This window comes from Synchiropus splendidus, chromosome 11, assembly GCF_027744825.2.
Source record: "Synchiropus splendidus isolate RoL2022-P1 chromosome 11, RoL_Sspl_1.0, whole genome shotgun sequence".
Classification (NCBI taxonomy): Eukaryota; Metazoa; Chordata; class Actinopteri; order Syngnathiformes; family Callionymidae; genus Synchiropus; species Synchiropus splendidus.
In genome coordinates, this window is record NC_071344.1 from 11,579,408 (window position 1) to 11,590,418 (window position 11,011).

Genomic DNA, 11,011 nt, shown 5'->3' on the forward strand with positions numbered 1-11,011 from the left:
TACGTTTTTTTTTTTTTTTTTTTTTTTTTTTTAAGCCATGGACCTGAGCTGAATTAATGAGGAGCGGTTTGCACGAAAAAGAGGGCCCACCAGCTGTCGGCATCAGGTCACACACTGCTGCTACATTTATTCGTGTCACCGCTGGTCACTGCTTCACTGTTCGGTTTGGTGATAAAAAATATGTCAAAACACATCCAAATGGTTCTCCTGTAGACCGGATGCGCATGACTGATAAGCTTGCTACATTTAATGGTGCTTTCAGTGTTCTTTGCTGCTCACATTGTTTGACACCTTCAATTTAATTGTACTATGTTTTGGTACTTTTTTTTTTCTTTTATAGTTTGTACAACCACATAAAAATATAAATTTCAGCCCTGAATATTTTATTTATCGTGTGCAGTTTCCCAATGTGTCGGGTGAAGCTCATCATCATTCATCACACATTTCAGTGCCTGAAGGGGGGTGGGTGTTTTTTTTTTTTCTCCCTGGATGAAACATGCTCTGGAGTGTGTGTAGGGTGTGTTGTGTGTCTGGAAGGGATAACAAATTTTCTCCCATCTATTATTTTTGTTGCGGAACAGCTTAAAAGCCATCATCATGGTCATCATCAAACGGGTATCAATGGCTGTTATTTGGCGAGATTGCTTCACGTGATTTTCTTGGATTAGACCAAATGGAAAAAACATCAAGATGAGCCTGTTTCTCTACCTGGTGGGGAAAACCAACAACAGATGATGAGATGAAGCTGAGAATGTTCATGTGAATTACCTTTGTGATTCATTTGTGAACACGAAGTACATTCAAATTGACGGATGCATTTGCGAACATTTGCAGAGTCTTGAGATGACGGCACATCACGGTTGAATAAATCCAATTGAGTCAAAGGAGGCTGCTTGTATCATCGTGCTTGTCATTTTATTTTTATGTTTTAAATGGTATATCAGTGTGGTCTTACACACGAGATGAGTTGAGTAATATCAGGTCTAACACTCCGTCTGACTTATTACCTGTATTTGTGGAGTCAACCTCAGTTAATCCACTTTATGGCTGGACAAAAGAGACTCAAGAGGAGAGGGAAACGTACTGGTTTACTCATTCGCCTTCGCCGAAGAGGATTGCGCACTCCGCTTCCCGGAATATTCCGCTCGCTCAGCAATAAGATGGATGAACTGGGGCTGGTGCTGAAAAGGAACAGGGACTTTTCCTCCTCTTATGTTGTGTTTCACAGAGACGTCTCTGGAGATCTCATCCCGGACACTGCGCTGCATCTGGAGGGATTCCAAATGAACCATACGGGTTCCGGAGCTCAACGACAAAGCCATAGGTGGAGGAGTGTGTTTCTACATCAACGATCGCAAGTGTACAAACGTGTCAGAGACTTTTCATCACTGCTCTCCTTCTCTGGAATGTCAGATAGTGAACTGTAAGCGTGAGTTTACTGGCTGCTGTCAATGTTCCACCGAGCGCAGATGTTCTTGAGGCTTAACGCGTGCCAGCGTACCAGGTCCTGCATGTGTAGAGAACTTTTCCAGGATCCCCTGTTATTGTGCGAGGTGACTTCAACAAGGCGAATCTGAGAAAGGTACAAGCAGGTGGTAAAATGCCCCACCAGTGTTTTGGATCACTGTTAAACACTGCTCCACTTGATGGTTCATCTTGTTCCCACATTCAAGCAGAGATTGAAGCTGGCAAAACCTTTTGTGAGGATTGCGAAGATCTGTACAAGTGAGTGTAGAGGAGCTGCGGTCTTGTATGGAGACCACAGAGTGGGAGGTGTTCAGGGCTGCTACCAATAATCTGGACCAGTATACAGACACTGTGACTTCATGGATCAGCTACTGTGAAGACCGCATACTTCCAACATGCACCAAGGTGCGTTATCCATAGCAAAACTCTATTACTGCCGTGTCGAGGACCCATTAGCTCCAACACATCTGTGGACTCACCAGACCCCCTCCACTTTACAGCAAAGTCTGTAAGAGGACTGTAGTGTCTCTTAGTGTCTCACAGCAACATCGGGTTTCCCAGGGCAGTGTTCTCTCTCCGCGGCTCTTCTGCCTGTACACCAACTGTTTCACCTCCATCCATCAGTCCGTGAAGCTGATCAACTTTGCAGATGACACCACCATCCTTTGGCTCATCTCAGATGGAGATGAGTTGGCTTACAGGAGGGAGGTGGAGCAGCTGGAGTCCCGGAGCAGCCCCAATAACCGAGTTGAACATCCAGAAGAAAGTGGAGATGATCGTGGACTTCAGGAGAGTCGCAGTTTCTCCATCCTTCCTCATGATGGCTGAGTCGCCCATTTTCATTGAAGACTCCTGCCACTTCACATGACAGAGGACCTCAAATGATAGCCGACCATCAGGTCCCTCATCAAGAAGGCTCAAGGTTGTTCTTGCAGCAGCTGGGGAAACTATGTCTGCCGACTAAGATGCTGGTGCAGTTACGCCACCATCACCTCACCTCACCTCACCTCACCTTACCTTCTCTATCTCTGGGTGGTACAGCAGCGCAACTTCCAGAGAGCAGGGCAGACTGCAGTGCATTGTGCATTCTGCTGAGAAGCAGAAGCAGTTAGTCAAGCCATGGGATGGCGCTCCTTTCATTTTACACATAAAGATATGACCACAAAGCCCATCATCCTGCGCTTCTGTGCCACAAAGGGTGATCGATCTTCAAATGATTTGAGTCTCCGATTTCAGAACGCTAAACAAATTTCACTTTTCAATTTCCTATTTTCATTTTTTTTCCATTTTGTGAATTGAAATACACAGCATAAATCCATTTCAAGTCTTTTATATAACCATGTCATACAATTGAATAAATAAAAAAGAATTGTCTTGGCTCTTGCTAAAATAAATATGTCGGTTGAACGTCTGCAACCTTGGTGTCCAAATGGCCCTTTGCTCTGCTGTATCATACAGCTGCTACAGTTACTGTCAAAAGGCGGTGGAAAGTACCAACACAAAGTTAATTTATTTCAGTGATCATATTCTATGTTGTGTTTTATCAAGTCAAATTGTCAGGTTTGTGCTGGTTTTAACAAGGAGAAGAACTTATATTCAGCTTAAAATACATATACTAATATTTGGATGTGCGACTAAGAGCCTTGGTCTGTCTCACAAAAGTGCAGCAGTGAGTATGTTGTCACATTTAAACTAATGTTTCCTGCCTCATGTCTACAAATAGTGAGTGATCACTCACCAGCAGTCGAATATGTGAGATGCCTCTCACTATCCTGTCAAAGCGATTGTGACCTTTCAGTGAGCACAGGCACAGACAACCTACAAATGAAGACATCCTACTCAAAGGTCATGGGCTCCCTGAAAAGAGGTCTTCCGATGGATTCCTGATGAAAGAGTCACACAATGTCAAAATACTTTGTTGATATTTCTTGCTGCAATGAGTCATTTAAAAATGTAACTAAAACTTTTGCGCCAAAACAGTAGACATTTCTTGGTGATGAAAAGGATTTCAGATAGCTTTTTTTTTGTTTCTTTTATGCCACAACTGCATAAATACACAACAAAGTACAAGTTCTTCAACTGAAAATAACGTCCTGAATGACATATTTTCAGTCTGTATGATTCCAGATGCGGCAGCCCTGAGACACTTCTTTGAGTAAGGATGACTGCTTTGTGAAGGGAGTGGGGCTCACAGCGAAAGCCGCTACCTGCTGAAGATGAGAGTAACACACGCGCTTCACGGAAACCGGGCTAAAAAAGATGCTTGATTTGTGGCAAGTGACTTTCCAAAAAAGAAGCCAAGAGGGTTTGGAAAGTCGCCAGATTTTGTTGCCAACTTGGCAACACTGCGTCACACACCTGAGGCCACATTTGAAGGAAATGTTTTCATGCCTTGCAGTGAAATATTCCGCCTACTGCGCTGCACCTGTTCTGACTTTTCCAGAATAAGTTAAGCAAACCTGTCCTTCCAAGGAGCATGTATAGGTACAGCAAGGTGAATTAATTGTCATGCAGTAAAGGCTCAATGCTGTTTTTTTTCTTTTTTAAGAGTGCGAGCAAACATTGTGTCGACGTTTAATGACATGCAGCATAACTCATGCAGATCTGATCTCACTTGAAGACTTTCTGGTAACTTTTGTTGAAGGACAAATATACCCATGACAGCATAACAGGATTTACATTTTTGAGATTAAGGTGAGATTAAGCCCCTTCTACTCCAACCACCACTACTCCTACAACCATCACAGCAACGACTTCTCTGGCAGGTTACAGAGCAGTTTCAGCATTATTGAAGACCTGAAATGTATCATGTTTTGTAAAATTTATGTTGAATCCCAATGAAACACACTGGTTTTCTACCACTTACTTCTCAATTTATGGCACACGGATGGAACTCATCTGATGTTTACACCTGCTTCCCTATTGTTAGAGCCAAGGTTATATATTGTGTTATATATTGTGATAGATGGCTATTTAGAAAATTTTAAATCATTGTAAGTTCATTAAATGTCATGTTCTGTCATTGTTTCAGAGCATGTATGCCACATTGATAACATATGACAGAAGCACCACAAGCATTACCTCTGAATTCAAATGAGACTGTTTCATCTACCCATCACAAACCGTCACTGTCTCTGGATAAGGAACCCTGAGTAACTACATGTTGTTACTGTAAAGATGGAATCATTAGAGTCAATACAATTCTAGCCACTGACCTTGTTGTTGTTATTTAAAAATATTTTAAGCCCTTTCTGCACCACGGTCAAATAAATGTAATATGCTTTTTGTCAATAAACTCAAGTATATTCAAAGGTTACTTGAAGTACCACCAAAGTCATTATCTGGTGAAATATATTGTGCTTCAACTTAACTTAAGTACAGTGGTACCTCGGTTCTCGACCACAATCCGTTCCAGACGGCCGTTCGAGAAGCGATTTGTTCGAAATCTGAATTGATTTTACCCATTACAATGAATGGAAAAAGAAATAATGCGTTCCAAGCCTTAAAATAGGCTTTTGTAGGAGTGAATGTAGAGTGTCTGCTGCAGGTGCGCTGTTCCTCTATGTGTGTGGCCGCTGCATGTGGGAGGGGTTGCCGAGTGAGTGACGTCTCTCCAGAAGTGAAGAGGTGCCCGGTGCGTGTCCAGCTCTGAATGTGCGCTTCTGTGCAGTTTGGCTGTGACAAAGTCATAAACCAAGTCACGCTCTGTCCCAGACTCGCCTCATCCCTGTCCCAGCTCCAGCCCACAACAGGACATCAAACCCTGGAGTGGTCCAGCCTCGGAGGTGTGGAGAGCACCTCCTCTGTGACACTCTACCACGGTCCAGTGCGAAGCAAAAAAATCTCGAAATTTTTGTTCGTATTGCAAGACGTTCGAATTCCGAGACGTTTGAAAACCGAGGTACCACTGTACTTTATATAAAACATGCATCAAGATTGTTCAATGTTTTGTGAACTCAAAACAAAACTGGCACTTCAGTGTGGCTTGTTTCTCTGTAAAACATAAATGTCATGCTCTGCTTTTATTTTTTCTGTTTCATGCCGTTCTCGTTTACTTCTCAATTTGTGGCACACGGATGGAACTAATCGGATGTTTACACCTGCTTTCCTATTGTTAGACCCAAGGTTACAGTCTGCGGTGCCAGAGCGTCCATTTTCCTACACCTGTAAATTGGTCTCTTTGTGCGCTCGTGTATTTCCTCCTGCCATCTTCCTGGTGCTTGAGCTTGATTTGTTTAATAGTAATTTGTCCGCTCGTGTTTTTTTTTTCCACGCTCCTTTTCTTCTCCTTTCTCTGCTGTACATGACTCCTGACCTCTATGCTGCCTTCTGTTACTGTTTTTATATTATTCTCTATTTTCCTCAAAGTGTTGTTTGCTGTTCTTCTATTTATTTCACCTTTTTGTGGTGACATTTCTGTCTTTGTGCTCTGTCTGTTACAGGTTCCAAACCATGTGATTTCCTCGCGGTCCGTTGACAATAAACTCCATAGCAGAACTCTGAACTCTGTCCATTTGCTATCTGCTCTAGGGTCCTGCTTCATTTCCATCCCATGACTTGATAAGTAGTGTAAAATATTGGAGGGATATGAGGGAAAAATATGAGCGAGGTATCAAAAATTACTCATTACATTTAATGTGTTCACGTTCTTCACCCCTTAAACATGAATGAATGGCACCCAAAAGCAAAGAGCTTGTGTTAGGGGAGACGATGCTTGGATGTACATTCAGCTGTGCAGTCTCATGGCATGATTCAATCTGACAAGTGACAGTGACGCTTTACTTTTCCAAGACGCCACAACGGTGATGGAATAACACTTTCTGAAAGGGTAGTATAGTAATTTGTCAGTGTACCGTCTTTGTCACCAGTCCCTCAAATGTGATCTTGTCGTCTGGCTTTTGCAATGACAGATCATTGTGGGATTTGGGAAACGTCACACAAAGTAGAAAAGAAAAAAAAAAAACAACCTCTAAGAAAGTCAAAACCTATTATTATCCACAGTGATAAGGATGCACAAAGCCTGGAGGAAAACCTCAAGGGTTCTCATGAGTCGCCATCATCCTGATCTACACAAGTGTATAGACTGAGACTGACAAGGGTAAAACATTTTAGCATAGAGAGAAAGGAAAGGTCTTCAGTCTAAAACTAGCTTTTGACATCTAGGTCCAGGGAGACCAAAGGTTGTCATCTGAGATTAGACCGACAAAGCAGTGTTGGTTTCTGACAAGTGGACCAAGATACAGGGATTTATGTAGAATTGCTAAAAACAGGTCAAAGCTTATTCTGAGCGATGGATGGACTGAGGATATTGTTTCCATAATTTCGAACAACTGAGGAGACAAACAGGCGTAGCCACTGGTTAAATGACATTTTTTGTCAGCTCCATTTTTGTGGTCACATGCTTAAACTCCCTGTCAGCTTCAAGTTCACAATGTGAATTTAAAAAATGGAGAAACATATTATCTTGTGTTGTTTTTGCATAAATAAGATGGAAGCAAAAGACAGAAGTGGAGATTTGTTAGTTGTGAAGTCACTGTGCATCAAGCAAAAGGTTAATGATGAGGGAGAAGAAGACTTCAACATTTGAAGCGTATGAGTGAGTCAGATAAGTCAGATCTGGAGGAGAGGGACTCTCAAAGTTGAGTTTTTTAAAGGCATCTATTGTGGCCTGCCATGTTTGACATGTGATGTAAAGCTGCAGGATGTCTACATCAGATGAGACGCCCATTTCAGCAGCTGCATTTGCGGTCTATTGCTGCCGTTGACAGTTTCACAGACATGACCACCTGCATTGAATGGTTTGCAGAAGAGCACTGATGTTCGATCAAGGAACTTACAAAGATTAGTCCTGAATCTAAACCTCAATGTCTGTCAGATGATGAGAATTGGTCTTCATTGGCGCTGCTGTCGCTGCAGTGGCTACATGAATTTGCCAATAAAAGTCCTCTTGCTTGAATGAAACTGTGAACTGACAGGGAAGCAAACATCTCTAAGACTCAATGACAGCTTGCCTCGAACAAGCAACTTAGTTGGGAGTGTGACATTACATTCAGTAGTTTTCGCCATTTCATAATCTTAGCGGGTGCAATACAGCAGTCAAATTATTTGTATCGACATTCAGAATAAATCGATGTTCTGGTCTGAATATGAATATAATAATATAATGACATTAGCTTTTTTCAATTCAATGAAAAAAAATTAAGAAATAAAGAAATATCAATCCTATTTTGGTAGGACCAACATTTTTTGACCTATGTCTGTGTGGCTCCAGTGACTGTGGCGAAAGAGACATCACAGAAGATGCAAAGAGTAGACCTTCCATCCTCCCCTGAACCTTCTTGGTATGGATGAGGGAATGCTTATTATGCTGACATTTTGGAGCTTCTGGAGGAACTCAGAAGCCATCACATATTGAATAACATAATCATGAGGGAAAAAAATATTTGCTGACCTTTTATGCAATTTCCATACAATTTGGGACCATTATAAATCTGACTCATTTTTTGGTAAATGTTAGGCGCGGTCAAAACTTGAAGCTTTGTTCGATGTAGTCTATGAAGTGTGCGTTTAAAAGGAATAGAATGATGGTTTGACTCAAGTGTCAAGTGCTCCATATGTTTTTGTCATTATTATTATTATTTCTTTTAAAGATATATTTTGGTTTATATTTTTTTCTTTCATTTTTAGGATTTTATATTCTTTCGCAAGAATAAAAACAAATATCAATGTAAAGTAAAACGCATTCATAAATGAATCGTCCAGGCCACATCCCTCCGCCTTTGAACAGCCATCTCCAGTCATTGCCTTTGCAGAATCTGAAATAACTGCCGAGCGTCTCCTGACCTTGGCCCGGTTTTGCATGAAATCTGTGATCTCTTTGTGCACCTGAAATAACATTCTGGTGACCTCCCTCAGATTGCCAGTCCAAGGAGGCCTCATTAAAATTGGCTATGTGGCGAGGTGAGATGCAAATCACTGGCTTTTCCCTCCCCTTCTCTCATCATCAAAACATACTGTACATACACAATGCAGCTCATTAAACATGTATGCATCCTCATTACAATATAGGATGGTCAGAGATATATTCATGAAGGTATGTCCCAAAAAATACAGGTAAGATCACACAGCCAAACTCCTGAGACACACAGAAACCTGCTATGTTTTGATACCTAGAGTCAATGTTTCAAATTGAACTACTTAATAAGACATTTTCTTTCCATCTGTCATTGAAGTGACAGTAATAACAATTGATAGTTATCGACGTCCTTGTTTTTTTTGTTTTTTTTTTAAGTGGAATGCCCTGTTTCTGTACTCTGTGACTCAAGAATCTGTTTTTTCCAGTGAGCTCTTCATTCTTTATTACTTAGTTGAAGGACATACCATGTGAGCAGATATACAGGATATTGACTAAAAGAAGTGAGCATGATACGTATGGCGGTGTTGACAAAGCAATACATTGTTCAGGTATTATATATATTTCACAATCACTATCACTGATACAGACAGCCAGAAAAATTGTATTGGTGAGTTGTTCAGCTGTGTTCGGCTTTGTGTCAGACATATTTTTCTGCTTTTCGGACCTGCTGACTGAAATACCTGTCGCAGTCGCCGGAAGTACATTAGTTTGTGAACTAAAAAGTCGGAAAAAAAGGCTCAAAACAAATGTATTATTCATTCTCCACTGTGTATTTGTAAGGGAAGAAGAAGGGGACAGAAATGGAGGCTGGAGCCCAAGTACTTTGGGCGACACACGCATACACCCAGAAAATACTGAGGCTGCTCTCATAATAACAACAGCAACAATAATAATGCTTATTATTGTTGTTATAAATACTAAAAACAACCAGCAGCAGTAGGAGTCATAGCAGTGTTCATAACTGTGAATACTGTTTCCTCTATAGATAGGGGGAACATGTATATACCGTTAATCATACTGTTGTTTAGGGTGCACTTTTGATAACCATTCTAGGGTTAAATATAGTCAAAATGCTAGTCTGTACTAGCTAATATGATAATACAATATGCTACAAAGTGGAACCTATTTATTATGTCTATCCAACAAACTCTGGAGAAAATATATGAATGTAAAGTTAGTCGCGCTTCTGCACAGTACTCGGCATAAAACAGTCTGAACTGAAAATGTATTTTTAGTGTTTGAGATTACATGTCAAGGGCAGACATGGATTCACCGTCGAACGGTGTTTCTCTCATACGATCGTGCTGCGAGGTGTTTGTTGTTGCAACCAGAGACCGACTTGTTTACCTTCATAAACAGCATGTATGATGAGAATTTCCAGCGCTTATTGCGGTTCCCAAATGACCTCAGCTTTCTGTAACCACAGGCTCATCCTATCAAACCGAGGGAGACAAATCATAATTAAGGATATTTGTAGAGGGGATTGGACTTTCATAAAAGCTCAAGCCAGCGTCAGGCCCAGAGTCTGGTAAACACCCAGCCAACAATGACACAAGAACAATATGGCCTCCGTAAAGTCCTCAGCGACAAGACCGAATGAACCTCCAGCCAGAAATAATCAGCTTTGTTTGTCATGTTGACATAAAAAGACTGTGAAGGCATATTGCACTTTGATGTTGGCAACAGTGGCACAAAGCTGATTGGGAAGGATGCTTGAAGACACACACTCACACAGACACACACAGACACACCCCAATCCCAATGGATTGGGAAAACAAAAATAATTTCCACTCACATTTTTCCATCATTTCTTTGAAATATACCTGTAATTAAAATATTGTTTTCCATGGTCAACATTTCGGTACACACACAGAAAACTTTTACAGTTTTTTTATTTATTTATTTTTAGACTGTGACTTATAAATTCCTGTATTTTACTCTTCATCGTGTTTCTTTTAAAATTCTCAATTATAAAAATGTATACATTTATGAATGTAACAGAAAAAATAACATGAAAACTATGCTGCAACATTCAGTATAAACGCCTTAACTGATAACTAGCTAATATTTGACATAACATATAGGCACCACTGCTTCCTTGCTCCTATTTTGAGTTTGCTATGCATGACTCAACACTCTGTTATGCATCGATGAAGTCACTTGTCTGACTATGTAAAGGCATCCTGTACACTGTGGAGAGGATAAGTTCTAAGCTCCCTGTTTCGTGGACAAATAACCTTTGGCAAATCTCGAGCATGCGTCAAAAACACCTGCCGGATTACTCCATATCCGCATCAAAGATACAGAGGAGACATCACAAGGGCTTTTCTCGTTCCAGTTGTTGAGGTGTAACACTAGCTAGTAGTAATTCCTTTTGCCCGCAATCCACAATATCAAGCCCTTGCTCTCATGTTGCATGCTTCTCTCAATGATCTGAATAACAGCGCATTCTTAAAGCAAAACCTCTGACCAAAACCTGACAGCACATCTGAGCCATGAAAACAGGTGTTAACAAGCCTTTCACACATCCTGACTCCATTGGAGCCATCTTCAGACTACAAGTTCACACATGACATCCATTTATATATTCACACCTAATCTAAGTTTCCACTGTTGGGCACATGTGTC